At 39.1% G+C, this 27,713-nt stretch overlaps 1 protein-coding gene and 1 non-coding gene across 2 annotated transcripts in view; one reads left to right on the top strand and one right to left on the bottom strand.

The window, feature by feature from the left end:
- DNAJC22 (DnaJ heat shock protein family (Hsp40) member C22) overlaps positions 1-27,713 on the top strand; it is a 90,836-nt gene that overhangs the window by 38,285 nt on the left and 24,838 nt on the right. The window lies entirely within an intron of this gene.
- LOC144297773 (U6 spliceosomal RNA) lies at positions 18,623-18,729 on the bottom strand. The gene has a single exon (XR_013364640.1). It is a non-coding gene; the product is annotated as a U6 spliceosomal RNA (small nuclear RNA).

The raw sequence follows: 27,713 nt of genomic DNA, 5'->3' as shown, positions 1-27,713 counted from the left end.
GAGCAGGGCATGTGTAAAACCGTGTGGGGATTAGAACATGGGAGATGAGTGTTCTGAAAGTCTGGGGCTTCTTTTGATGGACCGCATAAACAGTGATAAAGTACATGAAGAGATTAGGACGGGTAGACATCAGGCAGATTCTGGAGGTAAGCGTGTAAGTGTTAGCCAAGAAAGAAGGGCAAGGAGTCCTGGATCCTAAGGAGGAGCATGTTTATTTTCAGTTTTATTTAATTTTTAAAATGAAAATTGTATTTAAGGTATACATCATGATGTTTTGATATACATATAGACAGTGAAATGATTACCGTAGTCACTAACATATTTTCTCACATAATTACCTTTTGTGTGTGTATGTGGTGTGAAAACCTGAAATCTTCTCTAGTATTTAGTATGCTGTTATTAACTCTAATCATCATGCTGTACCTTAGATCTCTGGACTTATTCATCCTATATAGCTTTAACATCCTACCCTTTGATCAACATCTCTAGTTTTTCCCCACTTTCCTGCCTCTGGTAACCACCATCCTACTCTGCTTCTATGTATTTAACTTCTTTAGATTCCATGTATAAATGAGCTCAGGCAGGTTTTTGTTTGTTTGTTCCTGGCTTATTTCACTTAGCATAATGTCCTTCAAATTCATCCATGTTGTTGCAAGTGGCAGGATCTTAGGAAGGACATTTTTATTCCAAGTACTTAGACCATCTTTTTAAATATCTGTGCATGGCAAGGATGGATGTCTCACTCCAGAATAAGGAATTTTCTTGTGATGAATCCTGTGGCCTCTCTCCTGATGACTATATGTTAATGATTTTTCTTAAAACTTATTGTGTCTAATATTAATAATATTGGGATTTCTTTTAATTAATATTTGTATAGTATATGTTTTAATTTCCCAACTTTCTGGCTCACTTTGCTTTAAGTATATCTTGGTAATCTGTATGTAGTTGGATTTTTTAAAAAAATCAATGTGGGACACCTGGGTGGCTTAGCGGTTAAGCATCAGCCTTTGACTCAGGGCATGATCCTGGAGTTCCAGGATCGAGTCCCACATCGGGCTCCCTGCATGGAGCCTGCTTCTCCCTCTGCCTATGTCTCTGCCTCTCTCTGTGTGTGTCTCTCTTGAATAAATAAATAAAATCTTAAAAAAAAAAATAAAAAAAAAATCAATGTGATAGTCTGTCTTTTTGAGAAGTTTAATTTTTACTTAGTGTGATTACTGGTATGTCTACCATTTTAATCTATATATTTTTTTAACCATGCTACCTCCTTATTTGGTTTCTGTTACACGTATATAGAACCCTTCTTTCTCTCTCTCTCTCTCTTTCTTTTTCTCTCTCTTAAGATTTTATTTATCTGTTAGACTGAGAGAGAGAGAGAGAAAATATGAGTTGGGAGAAGGGCAGAGGAACAAGCAGACTCTCTATCCTAGGACCCTGAGACCATGACCTGAGCTGAAGTCAGATGCTCGACCAACGGAGCCACCCAGGCACTATGAGAGCCCCTTTTTCTTCTTTTTTCTTTCTTTCTTTCTTTCTTTCTTTCTTTCTTTCTTTCTTTCTTTCTTTCTTTCTTTCTTTCTTCTTTCTTTCTTTCTTTCTTTCTTTCCTTTTTCTTTTTTTTCTTTCCTTTTCTTTCTTTTTTCTTTCTTCTTTCTTCTTTTTTTTCTGATTTTCAAGTTTAACATTATATTTCTTTTTTTTTTTTTAAGATTTTATTTATTTATTATGAGAGACACAGGGGGTGGGGTGGGGTGGGGGGTAGGGACACAGACAGAGGCAGAAGCCGGCTCCATGCAGGGAGCTCGATGTGGGACTCGATTCTGGGACTCCAGGATCACACCCTGAGCCACAGACGCTTAACTGCTTAGCCACCCAGGTGTCCCTGTATTTCTCTTTTTAGTAATTAATCCTTAAAATTTTAACATACAGACATACTGCTTTCTAAATTAATATTCTTGCCTTCCTGAACAATACAAGAACCTTAGAATGCATTCTTCCTTTCCACCCCAGTCTGTTTTTATTATTTGGTATTTTAGTTTTACTTTAAATCTTGCTTACTGTGAAGTATTTCAAATGCACAGATTAAAAATAGAGAATAATATAGAAACACCTGTGCACTTTCCTCAGTGCTTTGTCTCATGCCAGTTTGCTTCATATCTTTTTTTTCAAATTGATTTATTTTGGAAATTGTCAATATTCCACACATATGGATAGAATATGATGAACTTCCATGTATCCTCACCTAATTTCAGCAATTATCAACATTTTTTCCATTCTTAGTATCATCTATCCTTCCCACTCCCTTTGGTCAATGGGTTTAGGTCCGTCACATGATCCATCCTCTTCTAAAAGTTTTTCATGAGTCTTTTATCTGATGGTTTTTGCAACCACTGATGATTTTTGCCTAGATCTATTCTTTCATTAAAACTTGCAAAATAGTGATTTTTCTAATGCTATTATTCTGTATTTATGAGCTGGAATCCTTCTACATAGTAGAATTTTCCTTCATTAACTCTTTGATTACTCTAAAATATGGTTTATACAGAAGAGGAAGACTAAATGCTTCAGTTCTTTCTATTCATCAATATTTAGAATAATGAAATGAACTAGTCACTACTAATCTCCAAAAGTGATTAGTGAGTTTTTTATTTGTTTTAGAGTATGATTATGAGTCAGTGGATTTTTATGTATTTAGTGTGTTTCTGGCACTATAGACATTATCCTTTTTTTTATAATTATTTTTTTTAAACAGATTTTTTTTTTAATTTACTTATGATAGGCACACAGTGAGAGAGAAAGAGAGGCAGAGACACAGGCAGAGGGAGAAGCAGGCTCCATGCACCAGGAGCCCAATGTGGGACTCGATCCCGTATCGCCAGGATCGCGCCCTGGGCCAAAGGCAGGCGCCAAACCGCTGCGCCACCCAGGGATCCCGACATTATCCTTTTTTAAAAAAATTAAAAAAAAAAATTTATTAAAAAAAAAAAAAGATGTATTTACTTGAGAGAGAAAGCACAAGCAGGGAGAAGGAGAGGGAGAAGCAGATTCCCTGCTGAGCAGAGAAGCCCAATGTGGGGTTTGATCCCAGGACTCTGAGATCATGACCTGAGCTGAAGGCATACTCTTTTTTTTTTTTTTTTCCAGGCATACTCTTAAGGCAGAAGCTTAACTGAGTCACCCTAGCACCCCTATAGACATTATTCTTTTTTTTTTTAATTTTTATTTATTTATGATAGTCACGCACACAAAGAGAGAGAGAGAGAGAGAGGCAGAGACACAGGCAGAGGGAGAAGCAGGCTCCATGCACCGGGAGCCCGACGTGGGATTCGATCCCAGGTCTCCAGGATCGTGCCCTGGGCCAAAGGCAGGCGCTAAACCACTGCGCCACCCAGGGATCCCTATAGACATTATTCTTATTGCTGTTTACAATGTTCTATCTTAGCATAGTGGGACCCATTGAAGTTGACTCCTGTGTTTTTTTTAATAAGACTCCAGTCATTGTTGGATAGTTTTCTTGCTTTTAGACACAAGAAAATATCACAGTCTCCCTGTTTACTTCCTTCTAAAAACCTGGAATCAGCCATTTCTCTAAGAAGTCCTAATTTCTTTATTGGGAAGTAAAATTTAAAGACCACAATTTGGGCATCAGATTTTTTTTTTTTTTAAGTATGCTCTATGCCCAGTGTGGAGACCAGTGTGGGGCTTGAATTCATGATCATGAGATCAAGACCTGAGCTGGATCGAGAGTAGGATGCTCAACCAACTGAGCCATCCAGGTGCCCCAGATTTTTCTTTATTTTTAAAATATTTTATTATTTATTCATGAGGAACACAGAGAGGCAGAAACATAGAAGGAGAAGTAGGCTCCCTGCAGGGAGCCCGATGTGGGACTTGATCCCAGGGCCCTGAGATCATGACCTGAGCCAAAGTCAGATGCCCAATCACTGAGCCACCCAGACGTTCCAGACTTTTTTTTTTTTTTTTTTACAGAAAACATGGCAATTGTGTTGCCTTCTTTCTTTCCTCAGATGTAGCCATTATAACATATCTAGTGACAATGCTTTTAAATTTTTTACTATAAATGTGTACACAAGCTATACAGAAGAGTATTTCATTGGTTCTAAGACGTGTATTTCCTCAACTCTCCATTTAATTTTTGCATTTGTGATGTATTTTTATAATGGATGATAGTTTAACTGGAGTTTTTTTCTTAGTGGTCAAATAATAATGTGTCTTATCTGTGGCTTCTTAGAAGGAAAATATTTTAATATTTAAATTTTATAAATGCAGCATCATATTGTGCTTATCTTTTGGCACTTTGTTTCTGTTGCTCAGCATCGTTTTTGAGATTTATTTCTTGTTAATAAATATAGCACTAGTTTATTTTAAGTTTTCTGTAGGTGTTTGGTTATGTGGCTGTACATTTTATTTTTAAAACATTTTTAAAGATTTATTTGAGAGACAGCACATACAAGAGGGGCAGAGGGAGAGGGAGAGAGAGAATCCCAAGTAGACTCCCCACTGAGCATAGAGCACTACACAGGGCTCTATCTTACAACCCTGAGATCGTGACCTGAGCTGGAATCAAGAGTCAGATGCTAAATAAATAAATAAATTAAAAAAAAAAAAAAAAAAAAAGGGATCCCTGGGTGGCGCAGCGGTTTAGCGCCTGCCTTTGGCCCAGGGCGCGATCCTGGAGACCCGGGATCGAATCCCACATCGGGCTCCCGGTGCATGGAGCCTGCTTCTCCCTCTGCCTGTGTCTCTGCCTCTCTCTCTCTCTCTCTGTGACTATCATAAATAAATAAATAAATTAAAAAAAAAAAAAAGAGTCAGATGCTTTACTGACTGATCCAGGTGCCCCAAATATTTTTTTTAAAGATTATATTTATTTGAGAAAAAGAGAATGAGCATGAACAGGGGGAGGGGCACCAGAAGAAGAGAAGTAAGCAGACTCCTCACTGAGCAATGACCTCAACATGGGGCTCAATTCCAGAACCCTGAGATCATGACCTGAGCTGAAGTCAGATGCTTAACTGACTGAATCACCCAGGCGCCCCATTTCTCTATATTAAATAAATGGAATCCTACTGTATATTCAAATGGATATGATAAATGGATATCCAAATGGAGATGGACATTAGGTAATATGGGTAATATGGAGCTCATTTGAAAAGGTCTATTTCTGTGTCATTCTCTACAATTTTAGTTAAACAGCCTATTTTGGCTTTTTTTTTTTAAAGAATTAATTAATTAGGGATCCCTGGGTGGCGCAGCGGTTTGGCGCCTGCCTTTGGCCCAGGGCGCGATCCGGGAGACCCTAGATCGAATCCCACGTCGGGCTCCCAGTGCATGGAGCCTGTTTCTCCCTCTGCCTGTGTCTCTGCCTCTCTCTCTCTCTCTCTCTCTCTCTGTGACTATCATAAATAAATAAAAATTAATTAATTAATTTGTTTATTCATTCATTCATTCATGAAAGACAGAGAGAGAGAGAGAGAGAGAGAGGCAGACACACGGGCAGAGGGAGAAGCAGGCTCCATGCAAGAAGCTGGACGTGGGACTCAATCCTGGGACTCCAGGATTGCACCCTGGGCCAAAGGCAGGCGCTAAACTGCTGAGCCACCCAGGGTCCTTTTTTTTTTTTAAATCTTAGGCTATTTCAGCGTCCTTATGTCCAGTCCTCCCTGTAAAGCTGTTCTTCCCTTTGTTTTTGTCCTTTCTCTTTATTCTGCCCTTGCTCTTGCTAGATAGACTCAAGGGCTTCCTACCTTCTGAACCCTGCACTTTTTCCCATGTCCACATATATTTTCCTCTCTCCCCTGTTTTTCTCAAAGATCATTTCTCTCTCTCTCTTTCTTTTATTTTTATTTTTATTTTTTTTATTTTTTTATTTTTTTAATTTTTTTTATTTATGATAGTCACAGAGAGAGAGAGAGAGAGAGGCAGAGACACAGGCAGAGGGAGAAGCAGGCTCCATGCACCGGGAGCCCGACGTGGGATTCGATCCCGGGTCTCCAGGATCGCGCCCTGAGCCAAAGGCAGGCGCCAAACCGCTGCGCCACCCAGGGATCCCTCTCTCTCTTTTTTTAAATATTTTATTTATTTATTCATGAGAGACACAAACAGAGAGAGAGAGGCAGAGACAGGCAGAGGGAGAAACAGGCTCCATGCAGGGAGCCCGATGTGGGACCTGATCCCGGGTCTCCAGGATCACACCCTGGGCTGAAGGTGGCGCTAAACTGCTAAGTCACCAGGGCTGCCCTAATTTTTTTTCCCTTATTTAGTTTTTAAGATTCATTTTTATCAAAGTTATATGTGTATGTAGTGTATGGAATCAAATAGTTCTGTAAAATTTGCTTTAAAAACTCCTTTTCTCTTTTATTTCACTTTCCTAAGAGACACTTTTAGCTTTTTTAGTTAACACTTTTTTGTATTTGTTTCTATTTCTGTAAATAATATGCTTGTATTACTATTTTGGTACTATCAGTAGTAAGATGCACCACTATTTTATGTACTACTAAGAAAAGGAAATAGGCCCAAGATGGGTAGTCTCTACAAGGCCTCACATAAAGCTGGGAAACTACATGAGAATGTAAATGAGAAATAAGCCCACCACACAGAAAGTGACAGAAGGCATGTCTCAATCCTGTTGTTGTGTAGGAGGGGGATAAACTTTCTTGGAGATTTGAATTGGTTCTATGTCTGAATTCACACTAGATACTCAGGTGGTGCAAAACATTCAAGCAGAGATTTTAATTAAAGGTTGTTTTGGGTTAGTAGTGTCATAAATGCTTTGAATAAATATGACAATTGAAAGATGTCATCAATTGTATCTGGATTTCAGAGATGTTAAAATGTGGGGGGAAAAGGCATTTTAGAATCAGTAGAATATGGTACCATGTGCTAGAGACTTTTTTTTCACAGTGCTAGAGAGGTAACTGTGAATAAAACAAGGGTCCCTAACCTCATTGAGCTGATATTCTGGAGAGGGTAATGTTTAGACAAAATAAGAATATGTATGGTGTGCCAGATGTTGCAGATATATAAATAAGATGAAGACTGAACATTGACCATTGGATTTAGCAATGTGGAAATTGTTGCTGATCTTGACACGAGAGGGTTTGGTGGAATAATCAGGAAATAAAAGCCCTTTGGAGTGATTTTGAAAGAGAAGAGGAGGAAAGGAATTTGGAGATAGTGAGCATAGACAGCTTTTTCTAGGAGTTTCTGCTGTCATGGAGAGCAGGGAAGTGGATATAAAACTGTAGGGGAAAAAGCTGTAGGGGAAATTGAGGTTAAAGAGTTGTCTTTTAAAATGGGAGAGAGGGATCCCTGGGTAGCGCAGCAGTTTAGCGCCTGCCTTTGGCCCAGGGTGCGGTCCTGGAGACCCGGGATCGAATCCCACGTCAGGCTCCCGGTGCATGGAGCCTGCTTCTCCCTCTGCCTGTGTCTCTGCCTCTCTCTATCTCTCTCACTGTGTGCCTATCATAAATAAATAAAATTTAAAAAAAAATTAAAAAAAATAAAATAAAATGGGAGAGATAATTGTACACTTGAAATAGCTATGTTATGTATCAATTATACCTCAGTAAAAATATAAAAATAAAATGGGAGAAATAAGAATGTGGTTATGTAATGATGATGGAGAGGATCTATAGAGAAGGTGGGAGTGGGGAATGGCCGGGCAAAGGAGAATGAGCTTGGGATCTGGCATCCAAGTGGAGACCTTGACCTTAGACGGGAGCAGTCAGTTCATCAACAGTAAATAACAGAGAAGACAAGGCAAACAGGGACCGATGTTGGCAGTGGTAGTGAGTGCTTCCTGTTTCAGCAAGAAAATGGAAGGAAGGTCAGCAGCCAGGAGTGAAGATGGAGAGGAGGTGTTGATGGCTTGAGGAGAGAGGGAAATGACATGAAATGGACCTGTAGGGAAGTGGGAGAATGAATGGATAAGGCAAAAGTCGTAGGATTGTCATTTTGAGTTCAGACACAATTTGAAGTTAGTGATTGTGAATTTTAAGTGAGATTGTTTGGTATGGATGTGTGAGTATGTATTTTTGATTTTGTTTTTTTCATTTCAGAGCCACTTTTAGCTGCATGGTATAGGCACAGAGTAGTGAAACAATGGTATTTTTTGTTTTTATTTTTATTTATTTTATTTTTAAATATTTTGTTTTTGGTATGTTATTAGGGAAAATTTTAAATACACAAAATAGAGCCATCATGTACTCATCACACTGCTTTTTTTTTTTTTTTTTTTTAAGATTTTATTTATTCACGAGAGACACAGAGAGAGAGGGACAGAGACAGAGACATAGGCAAAGGGAGAAGCAGGCTCCATGCAGGGAGCCTGATGTGGGTCTCGATCCCGGTCTCTAGGATCACGCCCTGGGCTGAAGGCAGGCCTCAACCGCTGAGCCACCCAGACATCCCCATCACACAGCTTCAATAGATATTAACTAGTGGCCAGTTTTGTTTTATCTGTACACCTACCTACGTCTGCCTTTTCATATTATTATTATTATTATTATTATTAAATATTTTATTTATTTATTCATGAGAGACACACAGAGAGAGAGGCAGAGACATGGGCAGAGGGAGAAGCAGGCTCCATGCAGGAAGCTCGATGTGGGGTCTCAATCCCGGAACTCTGGGATCATGCCGTGAGTCAAAGGCAGACGCCTAACTGCTGAGCCACCCAGGCATCCCCCTTTCATATTATTTTGAAGCAACTCTAGTTATCATATTTTATGCATAAATATTTCATATTTTTAAGAGATATCGATGCTTGCAAAAAAAACCCCATTACTATACCAAAAAAATTTAGTAATTACTTAATATCCAGTTTCCTGGCAGTTTCAAATTTCCAGTTGTCTCTTGAATGTCCTAAAGTGTTTCGTTGTTTGACAGGGAGTTGTATTTAATAAGGGTGAGTGTGCCTGCCAGGCAAGTATGATGAAGTGAGGGAGGTTAAGGACACTTGAGGTGCATGTAAGAGAGTGGACCTCAATCTAAGCTATAATGGACTTTGAACTCTAAGCTAAGGCAGGAGATGAAGACATGAGAGACGAGTGGAATCAATGGCTAGTAAATCCTGATAGCGACAAAGTATTGTTGGAGTTGGAGTGCTAGAGGGAACAACCTGAAAAGATAGGGAGTGGTGATTGGAGGGTGGAGTGCAGATGAAGTAGAGATTTCGGAGTTACTGTTGTTGGCTTGTTCTAGGACAGGATATTGACTGAGGGAGTGAGTAGCTACAATAGAGTAGAGGGAGGGTTGTTGCATATGAGGAGTTCAAGGAACTGAGAGGGCCAAGTATCAAAACAGCCACCTGGGTGAATATTTAAATCACTTGGAATTATGACAGGCCAGAGGGATAGGAACCAAAATCTGGGAGGCTTGAGAAGTGAACTAGGCATAGCCAGATGAATGCAACAAAGGGTTTGAAGGTGGTGGCATCGTCTTACAGGAAGCTTTTTTTATTTTATTTTTTTTAAAGATTTTATTTGTTTATTTGAGAGAGAGAGAGCAATAGAGCAAGCAAGCATGAGTTGGGGACAGAGGGAGAGAGAAACAGGCTTTCTACTGAGCAGGGAGCCCAATGTGGAGCTCGATCCCAGGACTCTGGGATCAGGAGCTGAGCCGAAGCCAGACATTTAACCAACTGAGCCACCCAGGTGCCCTGACCAGGAAGCTTTTTTTTTTTTTTAATTTTTTTAATTTTTTAAAAATTTTTATTTATTTATGATAGTCACAGAGAGAGAGAGAGAGAGAGAGAGAGGCAGAGACACAGGCAGAGGGAGAAGCAGGCTCCATGCACCAGGAGCCCGATGTGGGACTCGATCCTGGGTCTTCTGGATCGCGCCCTGGGCCAAAGGCAGGCGCCAAACCGCTGCGCCACCCAGGGATCCCCGACCAGGAAGCTTTTTAGGAAGGAAGAAAGGGGAATAATCTGGAAGCAGAGGTGAGGGACAATGTAAATACCTACCTCTTTTGCCCCAGGATCATAGTATAAGGAGTGTGGGAGAGGAGCAACCATAGGCAGGATTGTAGAGAGAACAGTGGCCTCAGAGCAACTTGATTGCAATTGGAGCAGAAATTGAGGAGGAGTAGGAGAGGGGAGCAGTTTATGAAAGAGGATATACTTAGCCATTTGGGGATGAGAGCTTAGGGATTTGGAATGACCCCAAAATCCTGGGATTCTTGTGGTAAGTGATATAAAGAGGGATAGAGATCATAATGAGATGGTCTTGATGTTTTAGGCAAATTATAGTGTAACCAGATGAGGGATGGAGGTGTGGGAAGAAGCTCCAGAGTAAAGATCCCTTCACTTCTCCTGCTGGTGCTGGTGTAGAGGTTGGGGGAAAGGCAGAGGAGCTGTAGCTCCATTATATGCTTTCTACTCCTGGGGCCAAAGTACTCTGCAATAAGAAGCTGTTAATGCAGCTGGTCAAAAGCTAGAATTTCCTGTACAATTTCCTGTTGTTTACCTGCCCTGCCTCTATTTTTTTCCCTTTCTTACTGAAAACTTAGAGTAGAACATCTAGATGTTTTCAGTACCCTGTTCTTAAATATCCTAAATATTCTAGAAACTGGTAAATAATGTTGTTACTAGCTTGCTGGGGGGAAATGATAGCAAGATTATAATAAGAAATTAGGGCGTCTCACCATCAGGGTTAGAAAGGGAAAGGAAGGAAGAGATTTCAGGGAGAGGTAGCTTTAGATTTCTTAAATCTGGCCTAGGAAACGGAGTTAGGAGAGGGAAAGAGTTTGACCTGTGTCCTGGGAGGAGAGAGTAAAGTTCTGTCCGGAAGGAGGAAGGAGGGAGCCTGCCGAAGGATCTGTGTTGTTTGTTTTTGTTTATTTATTTAAGAGAGAGAGAGAGCACATGTATGGGCACACATGCAAGAAGGGGGCTGGGTGGGAAGGACAGAAAGAGTGAGAGAATCTTAAGCAGGCTTCACAGTCAGCACAGAGCCTGTCGTGGGGCTCGATCTCAGGAACCTAAAGATCATGATCTAAACTGAAATCAAGAGTTGGCCACTTAACCAACTAAACTACCCAGGTGCTCGAAGAATCTGTGTTTTTAACAGGTTCCTTTCAGGATGCTCTTGCTGGATTGGAGACTGAACTATTCTTAGATTCATTTCAATGGATATTTATTAGCACTTCCTATGTGCTAGGCACTGGGCTAGATGCTCAGGATATTATGTTGTGCATATAGAAAGGTTCCCATTTACGTGGATTTACAATCTAGCAGGAAAGACAAGAAATTATAATTTAATGTGAATGCTTTAATATGAAGAGTGAGGGTTCTTTGGAAGCCCATAGTAAAAGCATCAGCTTTGTCTCAGATAGAGTAGGGAGGAGACGAGTACAGGTTCTGGAGTGAGTGACATGGAAATGGAGACCTGAAAGATGAGCTGCAGTTAGTTAAGTGAGGAGAATAGGGAGGAGAGTTACATGTCCAGCAGCTACAGCTGGACTATCTGTGTCTCTCCAACTTCTAAACCTTGTCTTACCCAGGAAATAAGAAATGGAATCATCTGTTCTGATCACCATATTTATCCCCAATATTCCTGTACACCAGGGATGGCAAACTACTGCTCATAGGTCAGCCGTGGCCTGCTACCTGTTTTTGAATGGCTGGCAAGTTAAGAATGGTTAGCAGTTCAAACTGTAAGCCAAGAATACTGGGAAAAGTCAAACCCAGATACCTTAATTCAAAGTCTGTTCATTCCACTGATCACATTGTATTATAATTAGCTGCTTATATTTCCATCAAGAAAAGACTTGAACTTGAATGACAGCTGTTTTTTTCTTATATCTATCATTTCCAGCACAGGGTGAATCCAAAATAAAGATTTATTCAATGACTGTCATGTAAGTAATTTCATTTTTTCCCTTGCAACAAATCCTGTGAGAATAACACATACATAAAAATTTCAAATAATTGATGTTAACTCTTTTTTTTTTTTTTTTAAGCTTTTTTTTAAAGTTTATTTATTTATTTAAGTACTCTCTATACCAGCCTGGGACTTGAATTCCTGTCCCCAAGATCAAGAATCACATGCTTCTCTGACTGATCCAGCCAGGTGCCCCACCATTTCTTCTATTTATAATAGCAATATTTTTAAAAAGTATGTTGCCATTGAAAAATTGATTTCATTAAATGTAACTAAAGATAATTTGAAATATTTTGTGCTATAACAAAAGGCCTTCGGGGACTACTGACTAGTGACATTTATGTACAGCTGTTTATTCCTGTAGTAAATATCTCAGAATGCTAGATATTTCTAGTTTTTGTCAGCTTTTTGTAATATCTATTCCTTTGTCAGCTGTAATAGCTGCCTCCCCCCTCCTTTAAATTTGCTGCTCTGCCTTTTATAGATTAAGAACCTAGAAATCTTATTAGAACTGTGTATAAAGTAGGAGCAGATAGTCTTGAGGATAATACTTGTGAGTACAGTGAAAAGTGAGGTATTTTTGTTCTTAAGGATTTTGTACCTGTTGGAGAAATTGAACATACTGGGAATAGTCAAGATGTAAAAGTATATTAACCTCAAACTTGTATACCCCATTGCCTACTTAACATCTCTACATGGATGTCTAATATGCATCGCACACTTAATGTTTCCCCCACACTTCTTCCCTCAGCCATTCCCTTATCAGGATAGAAAGACTCTCCTTCCAGTTACCCAAGCCTAAAACGTAGGAATCATCCCTGATGCCTCTGTCTTTGTAACCTCTCACATCTGATCATGTTTTACTTTCAGAATATTGAATTCGATCCCCATTTCTGCTGCTACCACCAAGATTCAAACTGCCATTCTCTCTCTCTTTTTTAAAAGATTTTATTTATTCATGAAAGACACAGAGGCAGAGACATAGGCAGAGGGAGAAGCAGGCTTCATGCAGGAAGCCCGATGCAGGACTGATCCTGGGACCCCGGGATCATGCCCTGAGCCGAAGGCAGAAGCTCAACCACCGAGCCACCCAGGTGTCCCTCTTTCCTGGATTCTTACATTAGCCTTCTGACTGATTCCCCCGCTTCTGCCCCTGTCTCTATACAGTCTGTTCTCAACAGACATCCAGAATGATTCTCTAAAAAAGTCAAATTAGATTGTCACTCCTTTGCTCAAAACCTTCCAGTGGCTTTTCATCTCACAGTAAAAGACAAAGTTCTGACAGTGGCCTAAAAGACTGTAGAGTCTGTTCTCAGTTTACTTCTCTGGCCTAATTACCTATGACTGTTTCCTCTGCTCATGTCCCTTCAGTCACAGTGATATCTTTGCTGTTTTTCTAAGGTGCCAGGCTGTTCCTTCTTTGAAGCCTTTATACTTCCTGTTATCTCTCCCTGAAATGCATTTCCTGTGTTGATAGCATGGCTTTTCCTCTTTCTTTTTTTAGGTGTAAGGCTCAAATGTCACCATATTGGTGAGGTCATGGCTCTCTTTAACTCCTTTACCCTGCTTTATTTTTCTCCATAGCATTTATCAGCATGTGATAGGCTGTGTGCATAGGGATGTGTAATTAATTAACTAATTTTGACTTTAATTTTTTTTTTAAGATTTTATTTATTTATTCATGAGAGAGAGAGGCAGAGACACAGGCAGAGGGAGAAGCAAGCTCCACGCAGAGAGCCCGATGCGGGACTCGATCCAGGGTCTCCAGAATCATGCCCTGGGCTGCAGGCGGCGCTAAACCGCTGCGCCACCGGGGCTGCCCTGACTTTAATTTTTTAAAAAGATTTTATTTATTTGAGATAGAGTGAGAGAGCATGGGCAGGGGGAGGGGCAGAAGGAGAGGGAGAAGCAGACTCCCCACTGGGCAGGGACTCAGCCTTTTGAGGCTCCATCCCAGGTCCCCAGGATCACCACCTGAACTGAAGGCAGATGCTCAACTGACTGAGCCACCCAGGTGCCCTTAACTTTAATTTAAAAAGTATGTTTCACTACTGTCTCCCCATAGTATAGAATAGGGACTGGTAAGCCAAAAATGTAAATAAACTTGAATTAGAACACAGCCATGCTCATACATTAGTGTATTGTCTGTGGCTGCTTTCACACTCCCAACAGCAGAGTTGAGTATTGTGACAGAGACTGTAAGGCTTTAGACCATAGGCTGTAAAGCCTACAATATTTGCTGCCTGGCCCTTTATTGAAAAATTTTTTTTGCTGACCTTTGGGCTAGAACAATATCTGGCACATAGTAGGTGATTGAAGGAACAGAAAGTAAATGCTGAGTGGCAGGGTCCAAATTGTAAATTGCTAGTGAGGATATGGGTTAATATTTCAAAAGTTGTTACTAGATTTTAATAATTAGGATAATTTGGGAATATGTTAACCATAATAACTTATTTAAGCTGAAATTCTTGAATTTATTGCAGGCATTACTACTTGATAGCAGAGATGGGCCAACTTTTTGAGGGCTACACCTAAATTGGAGATGATAGTGTTCCAAAGGCACAAGATCCTTTTAAAAATTAGCTTTTACATGGTGTTACAGAAAGAACTCTAAATAATAAATTGGTAGTAGTTGTTGGTTGCATGCTGTGAAAAATATGAACCTAAATAAATGTGTACAGTTTTCAATCACTTATGTGAAAGGTGGACATATAGAATAGATAATAATACATTGTGTTTGAGTTTGGAGTACACTTTTGGGTTGTAAGTGGATTAGCCTGAGTATTCTAGGTACTTCTAAAAGTGTTTTTAAGTAGCACAGTAAAACTAAACTGCAAAACCCAGATCAGAAGAATTTGGAAAATTGTATTGCTTCTGGCATCCTGTCTTTGTCCAAATCTTAACCTTTTTGTTTTATTTATTTTTAATTTTTTTTTTTTTTGAGAGAGAGAGAGAGAGAATGAATCATAAACAGGTTCCCTGTCTAGCATGGAGCAGGACATGAGGCTTGATCTCACAGCCCTGAGATTATGACCTGAAATGAAATCAAGAATTGGATGCTTAACTGACTGAGCCACCCAGGTACCCCCCAAATCTTACCTTTTAAAAACTAAATCTAAAAAAAAACAAAAACAAAACAAAACTAAATCTAAGGAATAAATAATGTTAGTCATGCAAATCACCCATGTGGAGGGGTGGAGAAGATTTTAGAAATATTCTAGTTTTATTTAAGATTTTTTATTTATTCATGTGAGACATAGAGAGGCAGAGACACAAGGCAGAGGGAGAAGCAGACTCCTCGCAGGGAGCCTGATGTGGGACTCGATCCCGGGACCTGGGATCACACCCTGAGCCAAAGGCAGATGCTCAACCACTGAGCCACCCAGCAGTCCCATAAGAAGTATTCTAGTTTTGGGCAGCCCTGGTGGCACAGCGGTTTAGCACCGCCTACAGCCCGGAGTGTGATCCTGGAGACCCGAGATTGAGTCCCACGTTGGGCTCCCTGCATGGAGCCTACTTCTCCCTGTGCCTGTCTGTCTCTGCCTCTCTCTCTCTCTGTGTCTCTATGAATAAAAAAAAGAAGTATTCTAGTTTTAAAAGGCCTTTACTGTTTAGTTGAGCTAAGTATAGACTATGTTCGACTGTATACTGTCTGCTTAGAAAACAAATATAATTTAAGCAAATAATAAAGAATTATGAAATCAGGGCTGGAAGAAACTTCATTCAGTATACATTTGAATGCACCATAGCCACTTTATTAGACTGGGTTGCAGAGGTATTGAATAAGAGTTGTTGCCCTCATGAGACTTAGTGTCTAATCCTCCTCCACAGACTCTACCTCATCTCATTTTATGTTGTATATTGGAATGTAAAGCTTGAGAGAGCAAGTACTTTCCCCAGGGTTGTGTAGCTCGTTACTGGTAGAATGGAACTAGAATGCAAATTTCTTATATGGGAGATAAAGGCAAAATATTGATTCATTTATGTACAATTTTGATAGTCACTATTGTGTTTATCACTGTACTAGGTACTGGGAGATAATGGTGGTAAGTAGAAAGGCACATTTTTTTTTATGTAAAGCTTAAAAGGAATTTTTTTTTTTTTTTGGAGGGGAATCCAGAATGTTTTCTACTCTGTTTACAGTCTTTAGTCTCATGAGAAGGTTGGGGGCTCTTCTATATTCATTCTTCAGTGTGACTAAGTTCAGTAAGTTTAGTGTTTTTCTGACACTCAAAGTCAGTTTTATTGAAAGACTGAGACTTACATGAGGAAGGAAGAGTGAAGTAGTTATGGATTCTCTGTGGGAAGTGACCTTTATTTATTTCAAGATTTGTAAAGGGCCTAAACTTTTGCCCTGTGAGTAAGAAAGAACCTTTTTCTTTTAAATGGCTATGCTATTAGAACCCAGAACCCAGGCTGATATTTAAAATCAGCCATATTGTGGGTTAAAGAGACTTTTGCACACTGACTTTCTCTTTCCTTTTAGTTACCCAAACTTTGGGTATATGTAATACTCAGTAAAAGAATCACATCTAAAGCAGAACACATTTTTATTCTTTAAAATTTCTTCTCAAACTGATTATTATATTTGATTTTTCTCTTTCCAGTGATTGCTTGCTAAAAAAAATCAAACATTTGACAGTCTAGGAAAGAGTGAAAAAGGTTAATTAAACTGCTGCTAAATAATTTAGGATGTTTTAAGTTATTTGGTGGCATAGATGATTAAGGCTTTTTTCCTTAAAATGTCTGGTTGGGAATGCTTTTACAATGGAGAGTTTTCAGAGTAAGCTACCTTCACCTCAGGCCTCCTTGCTCTTCCTGTTGCAGAGTATTTTCTTCCATTCTGCTGGGACCAATTAGTTCTTGGCTCATCAGTTCTTTTAGTTTCTCTGTTGAAGATGAGCTTAACCATGTTTATAATCTGTGAACATTAAATTCCCTGCCAGTGATCTAAACCACATTGAATTTAAGTATTTTCAAATGTAGGTGATTTATTTTCTCTGAATTTAGATCATAGCATTTATTTATTTATTTATTTATTTATTTATTTTATTTTATTTTATTTTATTTTAAGATTTATTTATGATAGACATAGAGAGAGAGAGAGGCAGAGACACAGGAGGAGGGAGAAGCAGGCTCCATGTCGGGAGCCCGACATGGGACTCGATCCTGGGACTCCAGGATCGTGCCCTGGGCCAAAGGCAGGCGCTAAACCGCTGAGCCACCCAGGGATCCCCTAGATCATAGCATTTAAAAATGAAAAGACCTGGGGCATCTGAGTGGCTCAATCGGTTGAGTGTCTGACTCTTGATTTTTTTTTTTTTAAGATTTTATTTATTTATTCATGAGGGACAGAGAGAGAGGCAGAGATGTAGGCAGAGGGAGAAGCATGCTCTTTGTGCGAAGCCTGATGTGGAACTTGATCCCGGACCCCAGGATCACGCCCTGAGTCAAAGGCAGACGCTCAACCGCTAAGGCATCCACGCATCCCTGACTCTTGATTTCGGATCAGGTCACAATCTCAGGGTCATGAGATCGAGCCCTGTGTCAGACTCTGTGCTCACCGCAGAGTCTGCTTGAGATTCTCTCTCCTTCCTCTGCTTTCCCCATGCTTGTGCTCCATACATATATACATACATACATACTTTAAAAAAGCCAAAGAGACCTTAGAAATAGTGGTTATTACATACTGGTGATGATTATTCTAGTTCTGTTGCAGGTATAACCACATTTTAAGACACTACAAGTTAGTGTTATGTTTAGAGAAGGTAGTATGACTACAAGTCTCAATCATTTCAAAAATACTTGTAAAATAGCTGAAATAGTATGCTAGTAAGAAACATGGACCGTGTGTGTAAATTTAAGTAATTTCAAATAACACTTAAAGCTAGATTGGCATGCAATTTGAAACATAATTGTCACATTTTAATTGTGTATGTGTTAGTCATAAAATAGCTTGTACCATGATCAAATCCAATAGTTCAGTGGATGCTGGAAAGGAGGAGGAGCTGGATGAGCTGAAGATGTTGTTTGATGTCATTTGGTTGGTATATATAGCAAGGCAGGCTAAGTTTGACCTTTCAGCATTTCAGGCTGGGGTCTCCAGGCATGCTGTTGCAGTTATCTGTTGCCAAAGAACAAAACCATTTCCAACTTGGTGTAAAACTCTCAAGGTTCTACGTATTGACTAGGCTTATCGAAGTGATTTTTGCATAAGTTCTTTCACACACTTGTAGTCTGATGGGCCTTGTGTTTTCTCAAAGGCTTCCTTCTAGACTCAGATGTCTGGCACTTGAGCAGTGAAGTTCAAATAACTAGGAGCTGAATAACTCTTTGAACATCACTATCTCTATTTCTTTGTAGTCCCAGCATAGGAGCTTCATAGTAGCCAGACTTCTTACATGGAGGCTTAGGGTTCCAAAAGCACTTGATCTGAATAAGAGAGCCAGAAGGGAGGTGTATTGTCTTTTATGACCTAAATTCAGAATCAGTGTCATTTCTACTGCATTTTATTCATTAGAAGTGAGTCATTAAGGCCAACCCATATTCAAAGGAAAGGGAATTAGACTCCACCTCTTTTTGGGAAGAGTGTCAAGAATATGCAGACATATTTCAAAGCCACTTCAGTTGTTCTGGCCACAAATTATTTACATTCCTCCCAAGTGCAAAACACACCCCACTTACCCCTTCTCAGAGAGTTTTTTTGTTTTGTTTTGTGTAAATATGAACACTTCATGAATGTGTATGTCATCCTTGTGCAGGAGCCCTGCTAATCTGCTCTGTATTATTCCAGGTTTAGTGTATGTGCTGCCAAAGTGAGCACTAGGAGGGGTCTTACCTAATAATACAGCATCAGGTTCAGGCTTGAGGTCTAGGATCTTATCACCTAAATCAGATCCAGGTGCAGGTAGGCTATTTGGATATAGCTCCTTGTGTATAGCTCCCCGGGTACCATTGCTTTCACTTTGAAGACTTGTAAGCCAAAGAGCTATGTTATCTCTCCCACCCGGTATGCAATGGTGGACAGGCATAAGATAACCATTATGGGCACTGCTCTTCAAAAATAAAGAAAAATATAAGGAACACAATAGTTGCTGGTCCACAGCAAATCTGAAATCCAGCCAGGCCTGTATTATGACTTCTTTGATTAGGGCTCAGCTGTATTGCCTAGGAACCATCCTTCATAGCTCTTGGTTTTGCCCTCTCAATTATTGTTCCTTTTCCATAAAATGTATTCTTTGTCTGCAGATGAGTAATTTCCTAAACCATAGGATTTGAGCATGAAGGGGGTGTGTGTCCCAAAAACCTCTTTTCATTTTGTATTGTCTTTTTTAGTACAAGATGACAATATTTCTCAACACAGAATTCTCTGTGAATCTATTTGAGAGGTTCACTCTGTTAGACAAAAGCCGCGCTTACACAATGATATAAGCCTTTCTCCACCTTAGCCTCGCAGAAGAGGAAAAAGTTTTCCTTGACCCTCCCTCTTAAGATCGCTGAATGGGTCTGAAAATTAAACTGGCAAAGATTAAAAGGAGAAAAGCATACACGTTTATTTAATATAAATTTTATGTGACAGTGAAGCCTTTATTAGTAAATGAAGACCTGAAGAAATGTTTATTTTTTAAGTTTTAATTTTAATTCCAGTTAACATATGGTGTAATATTAGTTTCAGATGTACAATTTGGTGATTCACCCCTTCCATACATCACCTGGTGCTCACAGCAAGTGCACTCCTTAATCTCCATCACCTATTTCACCCATCCCCCCATCCAGCTCCCTTCTGGTAACCATCCATTTGTTAAGAGTCTATTTCTTGGTTTGCCTATTTTTTTCCCCTATGCTCATTTGTTTTGTTGCTTACATTCCACATATGAGTGAAGTCATATGGTATTTGTCTTTCTCTGACTTAGTTCACTTAGCTTAATGCTCTGTAGCTCTATCCACATTGTTGCAAATGGCAAGATTTCATTCTTTCTTATGGCTAATATTCCATTGTGTGTATGTATGTACAGCTTCTTTATCCATTCATCTATTGATGGACACTTGGGCTGTCTCCATAGTTTGGCTGTTGTAGATAATGTTGCTATAAACATTGATTGGGGTGCATGTATCTTTTTGAATTAGTATTTTTGTGTTTTTTGGGTAAATACCTAGTGGTGTAATTGCTGGATGGTAAGGTAGTTCTATTTTTAACATGAAGAAATGTTTAAACCTGAGTGTTTTTATGCTAGGCTTAATGAAGAGTGGGCAGTTGTGGAGAAATGTAGTAAGACAAAGAGAATGAGGAAAGTGTAGTAAGCTGGGGGAAATTTAGCAAGCTCTGTTAGGATTCTTCTCTATGTCCCTTTGCCTTTGGAGATTAAGAATGCTCCCTTCTGGGCAGGCAGCCCAGGTGGCTCAGCGGTTTAGCGCCGCCTTCTGCCCAGGGTGTGATCCTGGAGACCCGGGATCGAGTCCCACATCGGGCTCCCTGCATGGAGCCTGCTTCTCCCTCTGCCTGTGTCTGTGCCTCTCTCTCTGTGTGTCTCTCGTGAATAAATAAATTATATATATATATATATATATATATATATATATATATATATATATATATAAAATGCTCCCTTCTTGCAGGTACAGGGAGGGCACCTCTCATATGACCTATTTCAGGGGAGAAGAGCAGTGGAAAGGCCCGAGTGACTTTCCTGCTTCTGCCATTTTCTCAAGCTTCTTCAGCTTAAAATACTCAATATGCCACAGTACCTTATTTTGGGGTCGAATGTCCTAAACCCTCTCAGCTCCATTTAAAGTTTTTGTGGGAAAACACCTTTAAGATTTTTTTTTAAAGATTTTATTTATTCACAAAATACAAAGAGAGAGAGACAGAGAGACAGAGAGACAGGCAGAGAGAGAAGCAGCCTCCAGGCAGGGAGCCCGACATGGGACTCGATCCCGGGACTCCAGGATCACGCCCTGGGCTGAAGGCGCCAAACTGCTGAGCCTCCCAGGGATCTCCCACCTTTAAGATTCTTAGACAGCTTTTTGTTTGAAAGGAATTATGAGGCACCACCTTATATTGAATCTCTTTGGATATTTGACCTACCTACACTAGGGTTGGTCACCTATTACCAGTGAGTTAAGATGTGTTTTTACATTTTTAAAGGGTTGTTAAAAAAAAAAAAAAAAAAGAATGTTCAACAGAGACTGTATATGGCCCTCAAAGCCTAAAATATTTATTTTTGCCTTTATAGAGTTTGCCTATCCTTGGTCTGAATAAAAGTTTAATCTTAGGCCATGTGTCCCTGACACTGTCTTGGATTTGGTCTTTCTCCGGAGGGCATTTCTTTTTATAAAAAAAGATTTTATTTATTTATTCATGAGAGAGAGAGAGAGAGGCAGAGACACAGGCAGAGGGAGAAGCAGGCTCCACGCAGGGAGCCTGACGTGGGACTCGATCCCGGGTCTCTAGGATCACACCCTGGGCTGAAGGTAGCACTAAACCACTGAGCCACCCAGGCTGCCCCAGGAGGGCATTTCTTAATTTGAGAAATGTTTGCTATTTGGAAGTAAGGAATAGTTTATTTTTGGACCTAGCAAGTTCTGACTCCTTTATATTTCCTCTATATTCTTTTTGAAAATATGTGATTTCTTCTTTTTCTCATCTCTCTCTACCTGTACTTTATGATACTTAGCAAAAAAAAATAGTTGGTACTTCTGATATGCTGCCTGGAAATCTTACCCATATTCATAAGTTCATTGATTATATTTTCTCTTTTCAACATGATTTCAGGTGACAGTTTTGCTAAACTTTCCACTTATCTAATAGGATTTTCCTTTTTTTCCACTTCCAGTGATACTTTTCTCACTTTTTTTTAAAAAAAGATTTTATTTATTTATTCATGAGAGACACAGAGAGAGAGAGGCAGAGACATAGGCAGAGGGAGAAGCAGGCTCCCTGCAGGGAGCCTGATGTGGGACTCCGACCTAGGACTGCAGAATCATGACCTGATTCAAAGGCAGACACTCGACTGCTGAGCAATGGTGCCGCTTGCTTTTCTCACTTTCTCTTCTTTTCTTTTCTTTTCTTTTCTTTTCTTTTCTTTTCTTTTCTTTTCTTTTCTTTTCTTTTCCTTTCCTTTCTTTTCTTTTCTTTTCTTTTCTTTCTTTTCTTTTCTTTCCTCTTTCTTTCTTTCTTTCTTTCTTTCTTTCTTTCTTTCTTTCTTTCTTTCTTTCTTTTTCTTTCTTTCTTTCTTCCTTTCTTTCCTTTCTTTCCTTTCTTTCCTTTCTTTCCTTTCTTGATTTTATTTATTCATTCATGAGAGAGGCAGAGACAGGCAGAGGGAGAAGCAGGCTCCATGCAGGGAGCTCAACATGAGACTTGATCCCAGGTTTCCAGGATCAGGCCCCGGCCAAAGGCGGCGCTAAACCGCTGAGTCAACTGGGCTGCCCTCTCACTTTCTTTTAAGCTAAGGATGGGCAACTTTATTCTGTCAGGGGCCAGACAATACATATTTTTGGCTTTGGGGACCATGGGGTCAGTGGCACATCTAGTTAGCTTTGCTGTTGTAGTGAGGAGGCAAAAACAAACAATATATAAATAAATGGGTGTGGCTGTGTTTCAGTAAAACTTTATTTATACCAAAGCAGCAATTGAATTTTGCAGGTAGTTTATGGTTTGCCAATCCCATTTGTCTTTGTTTTTAAAGACTTTATTTATTCATTTGTGAGAGACACACAGAGAGGCAGAGACATAGGCAGAGGGAAAAGCAGGCTCCATCCCAGGACCCCAGGATCGTGACCTGAGCCAAAGGCAGACACACACTCAACCACTGAGCCACCCAAGGGCCCCCCACCCCCTGACCCTGTTTTAAGTGTTTATTGATAGCTTCCTTGAGGCTTTTCCTAACAGTGACACTAAGATCCTTCAGGCTCTCACTAACACTTTTAGCCTTTTCTGGCTTTTTCCTGCCACCTGATCCAGAAGCCAAATGTTTACATTTTTTGGAAGCAACCCTATAACCAAAATCTGTTTTGGTTTTCTATTGCTGCATAATATACCATACTAAACTTAGTGGGATAAAATAACAGTCCTTTTTTTTTTTTTTTTTTTTTTTTTTAATCTTTTATGATTCTGATGTTTGAACTTGGCTAGGCAGTTTCTTCTCAGGGTTTCTCATGTGGATGCAATTAGATGATAGCTGGGGCTGGAATCATTTAAAAAGCAAAAAGCTTCCTCTCTTACACAGTTGGAGGCAGATGGCAGTTGGGCCTGGAGTCATCTCCAAGTATTCCTCATTCACATATCAGGTGGCTGAGCTAGGAAGATTCCACCAATTTCTTGGATGGCTCTATAATCCTCTGACTCCTCATCCTTTACTCCAGCATGAGGGTTTTAGGGTACCTGGATATCTTACATGGTGATTCTGGAGTCCAAAGTTGTCCTCAGAGAGTACCAGGAAGAAGTTTTATCATCTTTTATGACCTAACTTTTTTTTTTTTTTTTTTTAAGATTTCATTTATTTATTCATGAGAGACACAGAGAGAGAGGCAGAGACACAGGTAGAGGGAGAAGCAGGCTCCATGCAGGGAACCTGACATGGGACTCGATCCCGGGTCTCCAGGATCACACCCCGGGCTGCAGGCGGCGCTAAACCGCTGCACCACGGGGGCTGCCCCAATTTTTTTTTTTTTTTTAAGATTTTACTTATTTATTCATGAGAGACAGAGAGAGAGAGAGAGAGAGGCGCGCAGAGACACAGGCAGAGGGAGAAGCAGGCTCCATGCAGGGAGCCCGATGTGGGATTCTATCTATCATCAGTATCCAGGATCAGGCCCTGGGCTGAAGGCGGCACTAAACCGCTGAGCCACCCGGGCTGCCCTATGACCTAACTTGTGAGGTTATTCAGTGTCCCTTCTATTTCATTCTTTTCATGGGCAGGAGAATTAGACTCTACATTTGATGGGAGTAGGATCGAAGAATGTACGAACATGTTTTAAAACACAAAATACCCCACACATACACCTATAAAAGGTTTGGAAGCCCCCCCCCCCAAAAAAAAAAGTTTGGAAGCTGGAATATAGAAGATTATACTTGTTAGAACAGGCTTTCTTTTCCTTGTTCATGGGGGTAGAGGTAGATTACCTTCATTTAATGTTTGAGAATGGAGGTGTGGAATAGCATGGAGGAGACATCACAGCAATAAACACCTCTTTTCTTTAGAGAAGGAAACAAATGACTGTCTTTTAGAAATAGGACCTGGAAGCTTTGGACTTGGCATTCTTTTTATTTTTTTGTATAAGAGAAGGCATAATGGTGCTTCCATCCCAAAGGAAGAAACAAAAGAAACAAAGAAGAAAAACTATCAGACTTTGGAAAATTCTACCATTTATAGATTTGTTTGAGTCTCCGGGTAGCATTTTTATAAGGATTAAATAGTATGTTTGACTGTCATTTCCAATTTCAGTTGAGTTTGTTTAGCTAGCTTTCTTAATGCTGGCAGGGATACTTCTAAGGGAAAATTTATATATCATGAGAGATTCATCCAAATTCTCTGATGATCTGAAACAAGATAGGAAGTTGTTATAGAATTAACTACCTGCTATATTACTCTTCCCACTTCTGGAGAAGAAATGCCTGTATTTAATCATTTACCTGTTTTATTTTTCTTGGTTGTCAGGTTTATATAGGTTATTGAATTGGGGGTAGAGAGAAAAAGCTTTTAAGTGAGTCAGTTGTTTTTTTTTTTTACTTGGTACTTGAAAGATACTTTTACAAAGCTTTAATAGAGTCCTCTAAAAATGTGCCAATTGGTAGCAATAAAAGAACCTTCAGACTAGTCAGAAAATAAAATTTTGGAATGAGTTACATTCCCCAAAATGGGAGGACAGTACATATCTATTTTGAACTCCTAAAAATGGTCAAGACTTCTCACTATAGTCCTTTAACTTTAGTTGCAACTTGGAAGAGGCAACATGTCCTTTTGGGATTAGCCTTCTATAACTCTTTCACTTGTTTTGTTTGTCCACATTCTCATTTTCCCCCCCACTTGATATGCATTATCAAATGAAAGGTACCTGTTGGTTTGGAGGGAGTAGAAGTGAGGGGAAGAAAGAGTTAATTTTTCATGCTTTTAAATTCGTTAATATTACTTAACTAATTTCAACTAGATGAAAACTTATCTTTTAAAATATTTAATGGATGATACACTGCATGCATTATGCATTAATTTTGAGAATTATAATATAGTAGTGTGGATTTATGAATGACATGGACAGCAAATTATTTCCAACCTAAATTGCCCTGTTCATTTTTGGACAGAATAATTACTTGCTAGAGCAATATTTTTCAGGCATGCTATAAGCCAAGAGAGTAGTTTGGAAGGATCTGAATGAATGCTGAGTATAAAAATTTTTGGTACAAGTTGGTTTTACTCTTTCTTAGAGTGTCGGGATTAGTTTGATCCTGTGTGAGGAATAAAGCTGTTTTGTGAAATCCATAATTCCATAGAGACTGGTAGTATTAGAGATATTTTTAATTTGGATCTTAGAAAGCCAGAAGATCTGAGCACTAATACACCTTTTCCTAATGTATGAATGAGTTCAAAACATGTTATTGACTTAATGTTTAGCTTGGGTATTGATTTCTGGTTTTGTGTTTTTAAGCAGTATGTATATATTTGAATCAAGTTAATTTTTATTTAATCATTTTGTCCTTTTAATGTGACACATATCAATAGAAGACAACTATTTTGAAAATAACAGATGTAGTTAATATTCTTAACGATTGTACAGGTGTTGACTGGCAAAATCTTTTGGATTAGTAAAAGCATTTGTCAGATGTAGACTTTTAATTCATTGTAAAAATGTACCATCTATTTTATTGGTGACTGTAATTAACGAAAGTAGTTCAGACAAAAGATTCTAAGTATTTCTGAAATGATGAACCTTTTGTTTTTTTTTTAGATAGTGCTGTATTTTACACTATGCATCAGGGGGAAAAGGCAGTCAATATCATTCAAATAATTTTTTTTGTCAGTTATGGGTCTTTCAAGAATGACCAACTTTAACAATGGCTTGTTCTCAGAGTCTTAAAAAAGCATGTTTTATCTGGCCTTCCTTAAAAAAAAAAATACACACACACACACATATATACATACATAAGTATATGTGAGAGTAGAAAAGGATGTTTCCCTTCCTTGAGCTTTTGCATTAAAATTTTCACTTTCCATAGTATCTACTACATACTGTATGAAATTCATCATTAAAGGATTAAAAATTAAGCAAATCATGATTTTCACACAAATATAAAAAGCACATGTATAAGATGTTAACTCATTAATTAATTGGAAAAACCTATAAGATGCTAAAAGTGGTTAAGAAGAATTTAAGTACCACACATATATAGAATCAAGAATGCTGAAATGAATTTACAAATTGATGCAAAACTGGCTTTATTTTACAGGGGCATGAGGGAAATCATTCCTCTCTCTACTGGACAGAATTTATTTGGAGTAGATAATGCCAATTCCATATCCTCCCTTCTGTGGGTTCAACTATCCAAGTAAAAAGTATTTAGAATGGGAAGTTGCTAGTTATAATAAATTAATATGTACTTTTAAGAACTACATTCTCACTGGTGTGAGGTGGTATCTCATTGTGGTTTTGATTTGTATTTCCCTGATGGCAAGTGATGCAGAGCATTTTCTCATGTGCATGTTGGCCATGTCTGTCTTCCTCTGTGAGATTTCTGTTTATGTCTTTTGCCCATTTCATGATTGGATTGTTTGTTTCTTTGCTGTTGAGTTTAAGAAGTTCTTTATAGATCTTGGAAACTAGCCCTTTATCTGATACGTCATTTGCAAATATCTTCTCCCATTCTGTAGGTTGTCTTTTAGTTTTGTTGACTGTATCCTTTGCTGTGCAAAAGCTTCTTATCTTGATGAAGTCAAGATTTTTGCTTTTGTTTCTCTTGCCTTCCTGGATGTATCTTGCAAGAAGTTACTGTGGCCAAGTTCAAAAAGGGTGTTGCCTGTGTTCTCCTCTAGGATTTTGATGGGATCGTGTCTCACATTTAGATCTTTCATCCATTTTGAGATTATCTTTGTGTATGGTGAAAGAGAGTGGTCTAGTTTCATTCTTCTGCATGTGGATGTCCAATGTTCCCAGCACCATTTATTGAAGAGACTGTCTTTCTTCCAGTGGATAGTCTTTCCTCCTTTATCGAATATTAGTTGACCATAAATTTGAGGGTCCACTTCTGGATTCTCTATTCTGTTCCATTGATCTATGTGTCTGTTTTTGTGCCAGTACCACGCTGTCTTGATGACCACAGCTTTGTAGTACAACCTGAAATCTGGCATTGTGATGCCCCCAGCTATGGTTTTCTTTTTTAAAATTCCCCTGGCTATTCGGGGTCCTTTCTGATTCCACACAAATCTTAAAATAATTTGTTCTAACTCTCTGAAGAAAGTCCATGGTATTTTTATTGGGATTGCATTAAACGTGTAAATTGCCCTGGGTAACATTGACATTTTCACAGTATTAATTCTGCCAATCCATGAGCATGGCATATTTTTCCATCTCTTTGTGTCTTCCTCAATTTCTTTCAGAAGTGTTCTATAGTTTTTAGGGTATAGATCCTTTACCTCTTTAGTTAGGTTTATTCCTAGGTATCTTATGCTTTTGGGTGCAATTGTAAATGGGATTGACTCCTTAATTTCTCTTTCTTCAGTCTCATTGTTAGTGTATAGAAATGCCACTGACTTCTGGGCATTGATTTTGTATCCTGCCACACTGCCAAATTGCTGTATGAGTTCTAGCAATCTT

This window comes from Canis aureus, chromosome 25 (genome assembly GCF_053574225.1).
Source record: "Canis aureus isolate CA01 chromosome 25, VMU_Caureus_v.1.0, whole genome shotgun sequence".
Lineage (NCBI taxonomy): Eukaryota > Metazoa > Chordata > Mammalia > Carnivora > Canidae > Canis > Canis aureus.
This window is presented reverse-complemented; position numbering and strand designations above follow the sequence as displayed.